The following is a 13855-nucleotide window of genomic DNA, read 5'->3' as shown; positions in this document are numbered from 1 at the left end:
CTCTCTCTCTCTCTCTCTCTCTCTCTCTCTCTCTCTCTCTCTCTCTCTCTCTCTCTCTCACACACACACACACACACACACACACACACACACACACACACATCCCACTTCGTCCTTCGGCAGAGGTGGACAAGGCAGATTTGGGTAATAATCTCAGTTCTACCACTCACTGTTAACGCATAGCGATAGACTGATAGACTGGAGCTCTCTGGGCCTGTGTTCTCATTGTTACAACTGGGAATAAATCACCAGGCCATTGTGTAAATTCTGTAATATGTGCTGGAAGTGCTTACAGTGGGCTCAACCCTGGCTTTGCAACCCCACACATTTATAGAACTTTCAAATAACAATAGCAACAATAGTTGTCTGGCCCTTCCCAGACTGAGTCACATCGTTGCAGGTGGGCTGCAGTCTCACTTTGACAAAGCTCTCCAGGTGATTCTGATGCTCAGCTAGGGTTGAGAGTCCCTGGCTTGTTGGACAAAGTCTTAGCATCCGATTTGAGTCTTTCTCTACCCTCCCTCCAGGGTTTCTCTGACAGGTGTGCCTCTTCCTTAGGGGGAACATATAAAACAAATCCACGTCAAAAGACTGGGGCACCTAGTGTGTTATACTTTCCAAGAACAAAAGAAACAGCCCAATTCTTTTTCTGAACTCCACTGTGCAGGCAGCTTAGACAAGGGGCCCGACCTCCAGACTCAGGCTGAGGTTGGCACAGCTCTCTCAAGAGCAGTCTGTTTTCCTCCCAGACATTAAGCAGAGAGAGTGCTGCTGCCCATCAAACCAAAGAGACTTTCTTGATGGTTTTCAGAGAAAGATGTTCCAAACCTTCCCTTAGTAAACCACTCCAGAGTTTAAGATGCTTTATTGCCTGAAATGCCTCTTTTGTAACAATCTTTAAACTCCTTGGAGTATTTTCATCTTACTGTTGCTTTTTCCCAAGAACTGATCTTAGGTAAAAACTTGAGAAGTTTATCAAATACATTATCAGCCCTCTTTGTTCTCGCCTAGTTGTTTACAAAGGGAGATCCCTGGACCATCATCAGCATCATTAGCAGGGAATTTGTTAGAAATGCAAAATGTTGGGCACCATCCCAGACCTACTGAATCAAACACTCTGGGACTGGTTCCAACTATCTGTGTTTTTACTTGCCTACCAGGTGATTCTGATGCATGCTCATGTTTAAGAATCCCTATTCCAATTCAGACAAAAATGACAGGAATAAAAATGGTAGCATTCTAATTGTACTCCCAGGCTTCTCTCCTCACCTCTCTTTCCTTGCCTCTGATGTTCAGGCAGATCTATGCCTGGCATTTATTGTGCTCATTAAAATAATAGGTAGAGTTATGGAAACAGAAGGATCAAAGAAAGAAGTAGAGCAGGATTTCTCAATCACAGAACTATTGACATTTTAGACTGGATAATTCTTTTTGTTGTTTGGTTGGCTTTTTTGCAGTGGGAGGGGGATCTCTTGTGCATTGTAGGATGTTTGTCACTATCTCTGGCCTCTTTATCACTAGATGCCAGTAGAAACCTCCCCCAGGTTGTGACAACCAAAAATGTCTCCAAATATTGCTAAATGTTCCCCGTGGGAAACAAATTACCCTTAGGTGAGAACCAATGCCTTAAACGTAAGTGCTATGGACTAAATTTCGTGCCACCAGAATTCATATGCTGAAGCTCTAACCCCCAATGTGACTGTATTTGGAGATAGTTCTTTTAGGAGGTAACTAATATTAAATATCATATCATAAGGGTGGGGTCCCAATCCAATAGGATCGATAGCCTTTTAGGGAGCGGCAGAGAGGGAGATGCTCATTCTCCCTCTTTTACCTCTTTCTCTCCCTCTTCCTCTCCCTTCCTCCTTATGCAACCACCAAGAAAAGGCCATGTGAGGACATAGTGAAAAGATGGCCATCTGCATGCCAGGAACCTCACCAGAAAACAAACCCTGCTGGCCCCTTGATCTTATACTTCCTAGTCTCCAAGCTGTGCGAAAATAACTTTTATTTGTCTAAACCCCCAGTCTGTGGTATTTTATGACAGCCCAAGCAGATTAGGACATAGAGTGATTATCAGAACCACCTGAGATGCTAATAAGACCACAGAGGTTTAGGCTTACTGAAATAGAATAGGGTCTGGGCTTTTGAATTTTTACCCAGTTCCCTGGGTGATTCTGGTACCAACCAAAGCTTGAGAGTCATTGGCCTAGAACAACTCATGGAAGAATAGAGTCAATCCAAAAGTGAGAGTGAGAGGAGATGATGAGAGGAGGAGGAGAGCCAAGCACATTGGCGAGAGTCTGGGGAGGATGCTAAAGGAGAGACTGCAGAGCAACTATTACATTAAACGAAACTTCAGAGAGATTGGTAAAGGATCTTTTTGCTCTGTTTGCAGCAAGCATGTATGCCTCTTTGAGGGGCTCTGCTAAAGGTTTAAATTCTTTTTTTCTGTTTTGGGTCAGTGTTGGATTTGTGTTCTTTTTAGTAACACAAGTAAGACAGCAAATTGAGACTGGACAAGAGGTGTGTTATGGACTGAATGTGTGTCCCATCAAATGTATTGTTGAAACCCTAACCTTCAATATGGCCGTAATTGGAGATGGGGTCTCTAAAGAAGTAATTAAGATTAAATGAGATCATAAGGGTGGGGCCCGGATGCAATAGGATTGGTATCCTTATCAGAAGAGATACCCTTCTCTTTCTCAGGAGAGAACTTATTTTCTCTCTTCACATGTGCCTGTACACCAAAGAAAGGCCATGTAAGAACATATAGAAAGGTGGCCAACTACAAACTAGGAAGAGAGTTCTTACCCAAACTGAATTTACCAGCACCTTGACCATGTACTTCTAGCCTCCAAAACTGTGAGCCACCTAATCTATGCTATTTTGTTATTGCAGCTCAACTATACAAGATACATCAACTATTTTTGAATTACACTGTTATTTCAATTTGGTCTTGTTAATCTCCTTTGTTTAGGTTTTCTCTAGCTCTCTGATGTCAGTATTTATTACTCAGGGATTTTTATCTCTAATTGCACAAAATCTGGGTGATCACTTTAGATCCCTTTAGTTATATCCATATCCCATGCTGCTTCCTCCCTCTACTTGTTCTCCCAACCCACACATGTAGGGACTGGCCAAAAGTAGAGGTAAATTTATGTGTGTCTAATTACAAATGCTTGGTCCTCTAATATTTTCTGTCTGGTCAGGCTGAGTAACACTTGCCTAAGTTCATCTGACTCTTCAAACAGTGTGCTCTTCCAATTCTCAGTAAATGATACACAAGAAGACTTCTCTCTTGTTCTAAATTCTTTTTTGCTTTCTTGCCCTCTGTCCTTTCTTGTCAGTAACCTCAGAAGCAGCCTTCATCAAACAGCATGTAGGGTTGGCTTTGGCACTTTTAGTAGCACTTAACAAAGATAGGGTAGAAAGCCACATCATGACTGTAAAAAAAGATATATGCAGACACACTCACTTTTTTTTTTTCTGGTAATCATAGAGAATGATGTCTTATTTCAGAATTTCAACCAAAGCAAAATTTCTGTGATTCTTGGTTGCAGTGCCATAAATGGGTAAAGACTGACTTTTCCAGCAGAGAACTATGTTATCATGAAGGTGAGAGAAGATTAAAAGAAAAATCAACACTACAGTCCTGCCACTCAAGTGTTTGTTGCTAGGGCCATCAAAGATTGCTGCTGCCAATTCTACTTAAGCATTCTCTACACTTGGCTCCCTTCCCTCCCTGAAGCAGACCTTCTCTTCTGCCAGTGCTGCCTTTGATATGAGCCTGATTCCTGCCATTTGATGGCTGGAGTGGGGGAAGCACCTGTGGTTCCCCAGAGGCGCTGAGAATGCTTCCTCTCAGAGATTTCCCAACCCTCCTCCCTTGCAAGTGAGGAGGCTAGGCCTACTTTTAAATATATCTCAGAAATGGCAGATGCAGGGCTTTAGATCACCATGCCTGATTGGGGGTGAACAGGAGGCTGTGACTTATCATCATGGCCTGGACCACAGCGCACACTGAAGGAACCTGGCCTTAGGTACAGTGAGGTGTGTGACAATGCCAAGGAGCACAGGATGAATGCCTAGTCTGTCCCTAGACGCTGTACTAACTCCTAAGACAGACTTGGGCTTTCAGGACTGTAAAAGACCTTTGTCTTCTCAGATGATGGTTACCTCTTTTGTAAATAGTCAGTTCCCCTTAAGATCAGACAGATCTCAACAACCGCACATGGTAAGCATCATCTGACGTCTATTGAGACTTAGGCAATTTTTATTACTTGCTCAAGTATCCAGAACTAGTAAGTAGTGGGGCTAGTTTTGAAAGTCAATTCTGTCAGACTCTAAAATCCATATACATTTCCTTAAAACAAAAATGGAACATGTATTTTGAGAAAAATCTAAAATATTAATGTGACCCCCACCCCACACACATTTTCTCCATACCGCATTAGCCTCGAGATGGATGATACAGCTATAACTATAACCATAGTACAAAAATTATTATTCGAAACCTTGAACCGGACTCTGCTCAGAATCCCCCTTCCCTTTCTCCTCTCCTAAGTATTTCTAGACATCTTTAAGGAAAGATTGCAAATGTAGTCTTCTTGAGTTCTTTTAGAATTCACCATTTTCCATTCTCATGTTTGAGTGATAATGTCTTCTTCCCAGGCCTTTGATTGACACACGGCCATTGTGAGGGTGCCACAAACCCATCATTGTCCTGGTACATCAATACCACCAATACCTGCTGAAGGCGATATCTTCTTTTTCAGTCCAAACAGGGCTAATTCAACCTGATATTTAGGCTCTTGGGTCTTCTCAGGACTCCAGAGAGCTTGTAGATATGTCCCAGGGAGAAGGTGCCTGGTACCCACCTACAGATACTGCATCCTGCAGGAAAAACTAGAAAGTGGCCTGTGCTTTTAATATTTGAGGTTTAAGCAAATACCTCCTTTCGATTTTTTTGTTCCCTTCCTTTTACTAGCCATCCCTTCCTAGAACTCAGACATGAGACCGTGGATTCAGGGCCAAAGGTCAAGTTATATAGTATCTTTGGATATTATAAAAAGATAACCACTTTTTAAGAAACTATGCTTCTGTTGGTTACAAAATTGTCCTAATGAACTAATTTTAGAGGAATGAGACAGTTTACTGACATACACCAGGAGGTTGCTGTAATACTTCATGCAAATTTATGGTTTCTGTACTATTACCAGTGTTCTGTGTTTAGCTGACATGCATGCAAAGTGGATCTAGTACATTAAAAACAAAACACAACCATAGGATGAGTGAGACATTATGATACAGCCTGGTACTAGCAGTCAAAAAATCTATATTTTATGCCTTGCTTTGTCACCATGAGCAGCATTGGAATGGTCATTTAAATTCCTTGAGTCTTCAATTTTCTCATCTGTAAAACAGCAGTAATAGTATCTGACCTGACTTTTAGAATTCTATGTGAATCAGATGAGATGAAAGATGATTAAGAATGTTGCACACATTTAAAGAGAATTAAATGACAGTTAAAGCAACCACGGATGCTGGGTTTGGACATAGTGAGAGATCATGAATGGAAATTATCCTTGCAATGAAAAGCTTCTGGTTTACTCAGGCAGGCTTAGGGATATGCTAGAGAGGGAGCTGTCTGTATCCTCCATACCACAAGCCATTAGAACTTCCACTCTAAATATAAGAAGGGTCAAAGTTTGAACATGTGAATGCTGGGGATGACCAGACATTTAATACACAGGAGGGTAAACTATATGGAATAGATTGCAGTTCACTTTCCTCTAGGCCAAAACTCAGGGTATTTGATTCAGACTTCTCAGAATATGGATAACAGCAAGCTCTCCATTTTCAAATAATGAGTGACATGTTCACCAATGATTTCTTAACTCTGTGTTTTTGTTTTGGCTTGATTTTTCAACTCAATTTTATCCTTTTAAAATACTCTCCAGATTATATGTATATTTATTTTGAATTAAAATAAAATAAAAAATAACGATCCTTTGTTTTAAAAAAGCATCTTGAGACGATTTCTTGAGATAATTGAAGTTGCCCCAGGGTGACACAACCCAGGCCTAGAAATGACTGTAGTAAAGCAATGTCACCAACAATCAGCAAAGGCCAGGTCATGCTTCAAATAAAGAGAGACAAAGGAAGAATCATGAGGAACACAGCCACAAAGGCTGGTTTTTAATCCTGTCCAGATCAGCTTTACTGCTGGCTTCCGTAGGCTGCATCTGCTGACACCTGGGCATCCAGAGGAACAAATAAAAAGGTCTAGCACTAAACGACCAGGAGGACACTGTCCTTTAGTGAGAATTTTTCAATGGCTTCAGAGTCTTGGGTGTTGGAGCAGGATGCCACTGAAGCCATATTATTCTTCACTGGCAGGAAAGATACTCCATACGCAGGACTGCAGTTTAATGTGTTATTGTTCAAATCCATTACCTTTTTTCCCTCTTGTTTAGTAGCTGCCAAAGTAGCACTAATACTTGGACATGTTGCCTCTGCTTTAAGTACCAGGCAGTCTAGGATTCAAATCCTGGCTAAGACTCTTGAGCGACTTTACACAAGCTCTAGAATTACTGTGAATTTCATTTCCTTGTCTGTAAAAAATGGTTCATGCAAACCACCTTGCTGTGGTGAATTTTCAATGAGATAATCTATGCAAAGTGTCTTATATAGTGCTTAGCTCAGAATAGCCAGCTATTCAAAGAATAGGAGTGAATATTAAGGAAAGAATAAGAATCTAAGAGACGGAAAGTGTGGGATCTTTGTTTAGTTCAGCCTCTAATGAGTTTTGTGAGTTTAGGCAAGTTATTCAGCTGCCCTGGGCTTCAATTTACCCATCTATCAAATTGTCAACTGGTATTTGATAATTTACCTATAGTGTTTGAGGAAGAAATTACTTTGCAAATATTAGGAGCTTAGCATATATTTGTGAAAGGATCAAATAGGTACAGAGAATACTTTGAAGAATTAAAATGACTATAGTAATACATATTTAACACATTTTTAAAAATAATGCTCCTACATCCTCAAAAATTTCTATATTCTAATGTAACCAAGAAAACACCTAAATGTTTTCCTTTACTTGGATAATGGTGAGCTCATATTGATTATGGTAGCATATTAAAAATGATACATTTCTGGGGCAAAACCACACAAAATCTTTACAGAGTTTGTGGACAGCCCCTAGTGCATTCCACTAAGGACACTAAGATGAATGCCAAGAAGGTTTTTTTTTTTTTTTTTAATCTTTCCTTCTTCCCCTTCCTCCACTCTAAAACAATCATCAATTACCCTTATCCACTGGCACCATCTCATCTAAGTTCATTTTCAAGATGAAGTTTCCTCGTTGGATGGTGGCTGTCCAATCCTCCTTCTGTCCATCACTGACTGCCTCCAAGCTGTCCCTGGATTGACAGTTTGAGAGCGAATCAATAATAATTATCTGGCTGCAGCCATGGCGAGCTGTGTAATTCTGCCACGGGACAGTATTGTGCAAACAGAGCCGCATCTCCAGCTGCAGGTTTAAATATGCAGGCTAGGGCTGTCCATTTAGGTGTGCTGATCATGTGATTACCGGGAGGTAGTGCTTCTTCCCTGCTGCATTAAAACCCTTTCGAATGATGCACTCACCTTCTGGGACTCCGCTGCTGGCTAGCATTGCACTATGTAAAATGTTGCCTTCAGGGCCTAGAACATAAATCTGTGCTTTAAAGGCTCAGCCCTAGGAGAAGAGACATAGTTGGCTTCTCTTCTTTATGTAGACTTTAGGAAGAACCAGTGATGGGGAATGTGTAAGCAAAAGTTTAAAAAATGGAATCTCAGATATGTTTGGGTTCACATTTATTACCTTGTCCTAGCCAAAGATGACAATTGCTTTCTGAAATTATTCGTATCTCAGTTTAAAGATCAGAATTAATTCAGTATTGAAATTTTGTTGATTTAAGAGATACAAGTTTATCATTTCCCATTTGAACAAGAAAATGTTGCTTTATTGAATTAAATATAACTTACTTTCTTTAAAGCAACTTTAGTATACCTACGTAGAAGATAGTGCTGGTTGCTGGTGCGGTGACTCTTATGAATAGGCAACCACATTTCATTGATCATATTTAGGGAATTAGAATACTGAAGGTGGTGGGATTTCATTGGTGTTATTTTCTGGGAATCTGTTTCTGTCAAGAAATTAGAAGAGTGGAAGTTCTTGGGAGGTGTAATCAATTTTCTAACAGAACTCATTAAGAACTGGGCATGCAACCAAAATGAGGCAATCATAAATTCCTGTGGGTAGGGATTTTACATCTGGAATACATGTAAAATATTTCATGTATTATATTTGTAATACATAGGTTCAGAAAGTAATCTGTATGTCATTAGCAAATGATAGAAAACAAGTAAAAATGGTGTGTCCCATAGTTATATGATTTATTGTTTTTTTGTTTTAATTCTTTTTTATGTATTCACATGTATACAAATATAAATTACAAATTTTTGAAGTAAAACAAAATATTTGCATTTGTTTTATATACTTCTATGTGATGGGATCTTTCCATTATCCTCTATTTTTCTAATGAAAAATTTCTAATATTTCTCTAATGAAAAATTTTAAATAAAAACATGTAGGAAAAAGAGTAATGGGGTTCATTAATAAGTAATAAGTTCCTCATCATGGGATGTGATCAAACTAAAGTTATTAATCAGCAAAGATTTTAGGTAGGTTATTTAAAAATTGACTGATAAATTACTGGGAAACATGTAAAATTTCTTCTGATTTTAAGATTGTAGGATTATTATCTAGGTTTGTAGGTGGCTGGAGCATCTGGTGAAAGAGAAACAGTGGGAAGCATGGGTTATTAGAGAGAAAATCACAGCAAAGTCTTATATCTTAGTGTGTTGAGCTTTGTCTATAATTACCAAATTAGGCACCATTAACAGTTTTTAACTCATTATTGCTTTAGTTCCTCCAGTTATTTTGCTGGCTTCCTAGTTTCTTAGTAGTAAAATAACTTTTTGAAAAAGAGAAGACACAATGTTGATCACAGAGAACTTAGCTATACCTTAGAATTGGTGACAGGATCAAAGATAATTAGGAAATGTAGACTCAGAAAAATCTCCTTCTTTCCTCCCTCCCTCCCTCCTTTTCTTCCTTCCTTCCTTCCTTCCTTCCTTCCTTCCTTCCTTCCTTGCCTATCATTTAATCAGCTAACCAATCAAACAGTCAACCAAACCACCTACTTTTATTAACTATCCTTTACTTTCAGGGCACATATATGAACCCATCAGAATCTTGTCCTCTGAGAACAGGCAGATTAATAAGAAAGATAAGATACTCTCCTTTCCCTCTATTCTTTCTTGTCTCTTGTTTTTTGTGTGTTTTCTTCCTTCCTTCCTTCCTTCCTTCCTTCCTTCCTTCCTTCCTTCCGTCCTTCCTTCCTTCCTTCCTTCCTTCTTCCTTCCTTCCTTCCTTCCTTTCCTATCATGTAATCAGCTAACCAATCAAACAGTCAACCAAACCACCTACTTTTATTAACTATCCTTTACTTTCAGGGCACATATATGAACCCATCAGAATCTTGTCCTCTGAGAACAGGCAGATTAATAAGAAAGATAAGATATGGGGATACTAATTATTGTCCCATAACAGGGGGAAAGTAATAATTGCCAATCAAAAAAAGTGAGGAAGGATTCCAGAGACTGGACAGAAGTTTTCCAGCTAGGGGATCATATTTGTAGCTAAACCATCCTGTGATCAAAGTGTTTACCTGCTATTTTTCAATAAATTAATTAACTGTTAAGAAGCTAGGGAACCAATTAAAAGACAGGAAAAATAAAGCAGTGATAAGTTAAAAAAAATCATAAAAGCATAAATGTTAGACATAGTGGAAATAATTTTCAATAATCTAAAAAAGGCTAAAGAAATAGAAATCACATAATAAGATCTAGGTGAGAGTCAATAAAGAAAATGATGTATTTCCATGTGAAAAAAATAGTATTTGAAATTTATAGACTCTCTTCCACTGAGTCGAATGACAGCTATTGTTCTATTTTAATTTGTGAAACTAAGACTTTCAGTCCTCACCTCCTCCATGAAGACTTTCAGATTTCTTATTCCTACAGTGCAGGCTTCCTTTGAACTCCAGCTTGTACTATTTGTACCATTTATTTGACCACTAGCACTTGCCATCTTGTATGGCACAAAGGGTCCTTTCATGTGAGCAAGATGCACTGTTTTATATCTTCTGGAGAAGCATGAAAACAGACATGAATCATACTCATTGGAAAGATTAACATATTCCCTGAATTCAACTTGGTAATAAACTTCTAAAGAAAATTAAGAAAACCTTTAACTGAGGTGGGCTGCCTTGTGGGATCTATAGTGTCTTGGCCAATTATCAGAAAATTTCATGCAGAATAACTTGTACTGTGGTAAGAAAGTACCAAAGTCAGTTGTGGTTACAAAAGTAGTAATGGTAAGATTTAACTTGTCTATGGCTCCTTCTGCTGGCTTTGCCTTTCCCTCACCCCCGCCCCCCCAACCCCCGCTTCTCCTAGGTAAGGAGAAGAGGGGGCAAGTGACCTGCAGGTGGAAGGTAGGAGGGGGGACCAGGTGGGAGTTAGGTTACTCTGAGTGCTGTGAAGCAGCCTGCTAGGGCAACCTATTCAATTCATTATGAAGAGAAGAAAGGAAAACAGAAAATAGTTAATTGGAGAAGTTGAGTCAGGGAGAAGCAGGTGCTGCCCATAGGAACTGTTGGGTAGGCAGCTGGTCCAGGAAATGGAGTTGGCCTGGGGCTGGTCAAGTATTTGACATAGAAGCAGAACCAACATTGGTACAGAACACAAAATGTGACCTAATACCAGGGTTGGCCTCGTGTGCTTGCGCCCCATGCAGTTGCATGAGGCCCTGCACTTAGAAGAGCCCCTTGCTTGGTTTGATGAACTACTGTCTTAAAATTCTTAGTAATTTCTGGATAAGGGGCCCCACAGTTTTATTTTGTACTGGACCCTAAAAATTATATAGCAAGTCCTATCTGATATGGCATGCATTTGGTAGTGCACAAAGATGTCTCAGGTGGACAGTGACAAAGGGTGTTCACAATGTTTTAAGAGGGAAAATTGGCTATCTAGACCAATGATATTTAAAGCCTATATCCTCTGGGTTTGATCTCTTTTATAGAATTGAATATTTTTAAGAGTAAGGATTGCTTCTGAATCATCTGCATAATTTCCACAGTATATATCATGATGCCTGATGTAAGATGCAATGAATATATTGATTAATTGATCAAAGAACCAAATGGAAATTAGTTTATTAAAATTACTATTCCAATCAGAATGATAAAGGATTGTTATTCCTTATGTGGTTTTGTGAACATACAGTAAGCTCAAAGAGAATATACATGCTTTAACATGCTTTGTGTTGCAGGGAAGAAAGAAATAAATGCAAGAAAAGCATCAAATAAAATCACATTAAGAGGTGGCAATGTGGTAAAATTATTTTTTCCTGTATATTTCAACAGTTTATACAATATATCCATGTTCTCTTAGCATTTCTAGATGACAAAAATCTATACATGCTTATACAAAGTGAGTCAATCTTCACATCTTAATATTTATATAGTGAGGATCACTCTGAGTTTCCAGGGCAGGAATTTGTCATACTATGTTCCTGAGAGAGGTAGAGAATGGACTCTTAGGGCCAATCGACAGGGCTTTATAGCTTATTCAAGTGCTGAAAGTATTCACCTTAGTATCTGATAGCCTGACATGGAAGCCTGGCTCTCCTGGTAATTCACTGTATAAACTGAGTATGCTATTAACCTCTCTATATATTAGTGTCCTAATATGTAGATTGGGAATAATCATTGTAACAATCTCACAGAGTTGTAGTAAAGATTAATAAGATAGCACATGTTTGTACATTTAGTAGAGTGCCTAAGACATAAAAAGTACTTGGTAAATAGTCATAGTAATGTTGATTCTCAGAAAAAATAAGGGGAACAAAGGATTTCATATCTGCTAAAGCATTCCTCAGGTGGCCAGGCAATTTGTGCAAGGAAAGCATGGAGATGCTTGGGTTTAACCTCAAGGCACTGCTCAGGGTAAGGGAGAATCTTCTTCAAATGTTCTCTAGAACTTGTCCCATGTTCCCTGAAGGAGGGCATCATAATACTGAGAAGAGCAATTTTGCCTTTTGGAGGCCAGAAGATGAACCAGGGTTTGAGAATCCTGCAGCAGCAAAGAGGGCAGCATCATCAGGAGTCATGGTGGTGGTTCTTAAAGTAGTGGTGGCAGCAGGGAGATGGTAGATAAACACAGAGCTGGTCAGATGGAAACAGCTTAAGCAGAGTGGAACTAGGGGAATGTAAAAGAGATGCCTAGAATACAAATTTAAGGAGGCCCTCCCTCTCATCACTAAGCAAATACAGAGTTGGTGCCAGTCTTGCCTCAGCCTAGTCGTGAACCTGTGAGCCAGAGTGGACCCCGGATTTCTTCCTCTCTTACCCTCCTTCCGGCTCCAACACAGAGAAGAAGTCTCAGGAAGGGAGAATGGGCCTTGAAAACCAATGCACTTCCTTCCTTTCTCCTCCTGGAGTCACAAGTCTAGTCTCTATAGACTAGAGCTTTAAAATGGGATATGAAGGTGAAAGTTTAGACTGTCTTGGGCTCTTACTTCACAGTACTATCACGAGGACAAAAATGACAAGACAAATAAAGCACCTGGAATTATTAGCACCTAGAATAGTCCATAGATGTTAGCTGTTTCCACTGGCCTTACCTCTGTTTCACTGAAGGGAGGGAACATTCACAGAGCACACATATGAGTGCTTCTGTGTGTTGGGGCTCTGTGTGTGTGCTGGAGAGCGTACTGAGTGAGAAGTAATTTTGGAAAATATAGAACTGGGTAAGGAGGACCTCTAAAGATAGAAAAAAACAATATGCTGCCAGTCTGTATAGAAATATAATCTAAATTTATAAAGTCAAGAAGCATTTGAACTGAGTGCCTAAGTTTAAGTGTCACTGAAACTGTGACAGGCTGGCGAAACCTGACAGAGATTATGTTGAACATGTAGAATAATGTGTTACTCCCTCTAGCAGTAGTAAATCTGTGGACCTGAAAATCACCATCTTTAGATAAAATGAATAAGTAGTTCTTAAGATGATTGGATATAACTATGAGGTTAGACATGGAACTAATTCTTATGGACGTTTCTGATACATAAAGAAATCATATTTGGAAGCTGATATTATGAAAATTAACCTTATTTTTCTACCAGGTTGCTGTCAGGGACAAATTCCTGGGCCTTGTGTCTTAAGGGAATGGCCCCTTATAGTATTTTTGAAAATGTTCATATGTCTAACAAAATTCTAGGTTTTATTTGTGCTTTTCCAGATTTCTGGAAGAAATTGTCTGCTGCATTTAAACAATTGTGTTTGCTCTTTATAGGTAAAGGAGAAAAAATTGAAAAAAAAAAAAAACCTAGCCAGAGGCATTGTAATAATATGGAGAATATTAGAAGGAAGAATGACTATATATACAGGGGCGACTGATCTATAAAATGCATCACGTTTTGAGTTGATATGTTAGGAAAAGAAGAATCACTTTGTTTACATTAATAGAGAAATTATCTTCTTTATCTTGAAGTTTAGCTTTGGAATTATCCTATTTTTACCTCTCCCAACATATTTTTAAGTGTAAGGATAGTTAGTATATTGGTCTTTCTTGGAAATCTAATACTTTTCTTACTATCATAATAATGGTATTTATGCTGTGTTATTAGTAGATTTTTTCTAGTGGAGATTTCATTTTAAAGCGCTTTATTCAGACATTTTA

Source organism: Pteropus alecto, unplaced genomic scaffold (assembly GCF_000325575.1).
Source record: "Pteropus alecto unplaced genomic scaffold, ASM32557v1 scaffold86, whole genome shotgun sequence".
Lineage (NCBI taxonomy): Eukaryota > Metazoa > Chordata > Mammalia > Chiroptera > Pteropodidae > Pteropus > Pteropus alecto.
The sequence above is the reverse complement of the archived record's forward strand: the minus strand, read 5'-3'. Positions refer to the sequence as shown.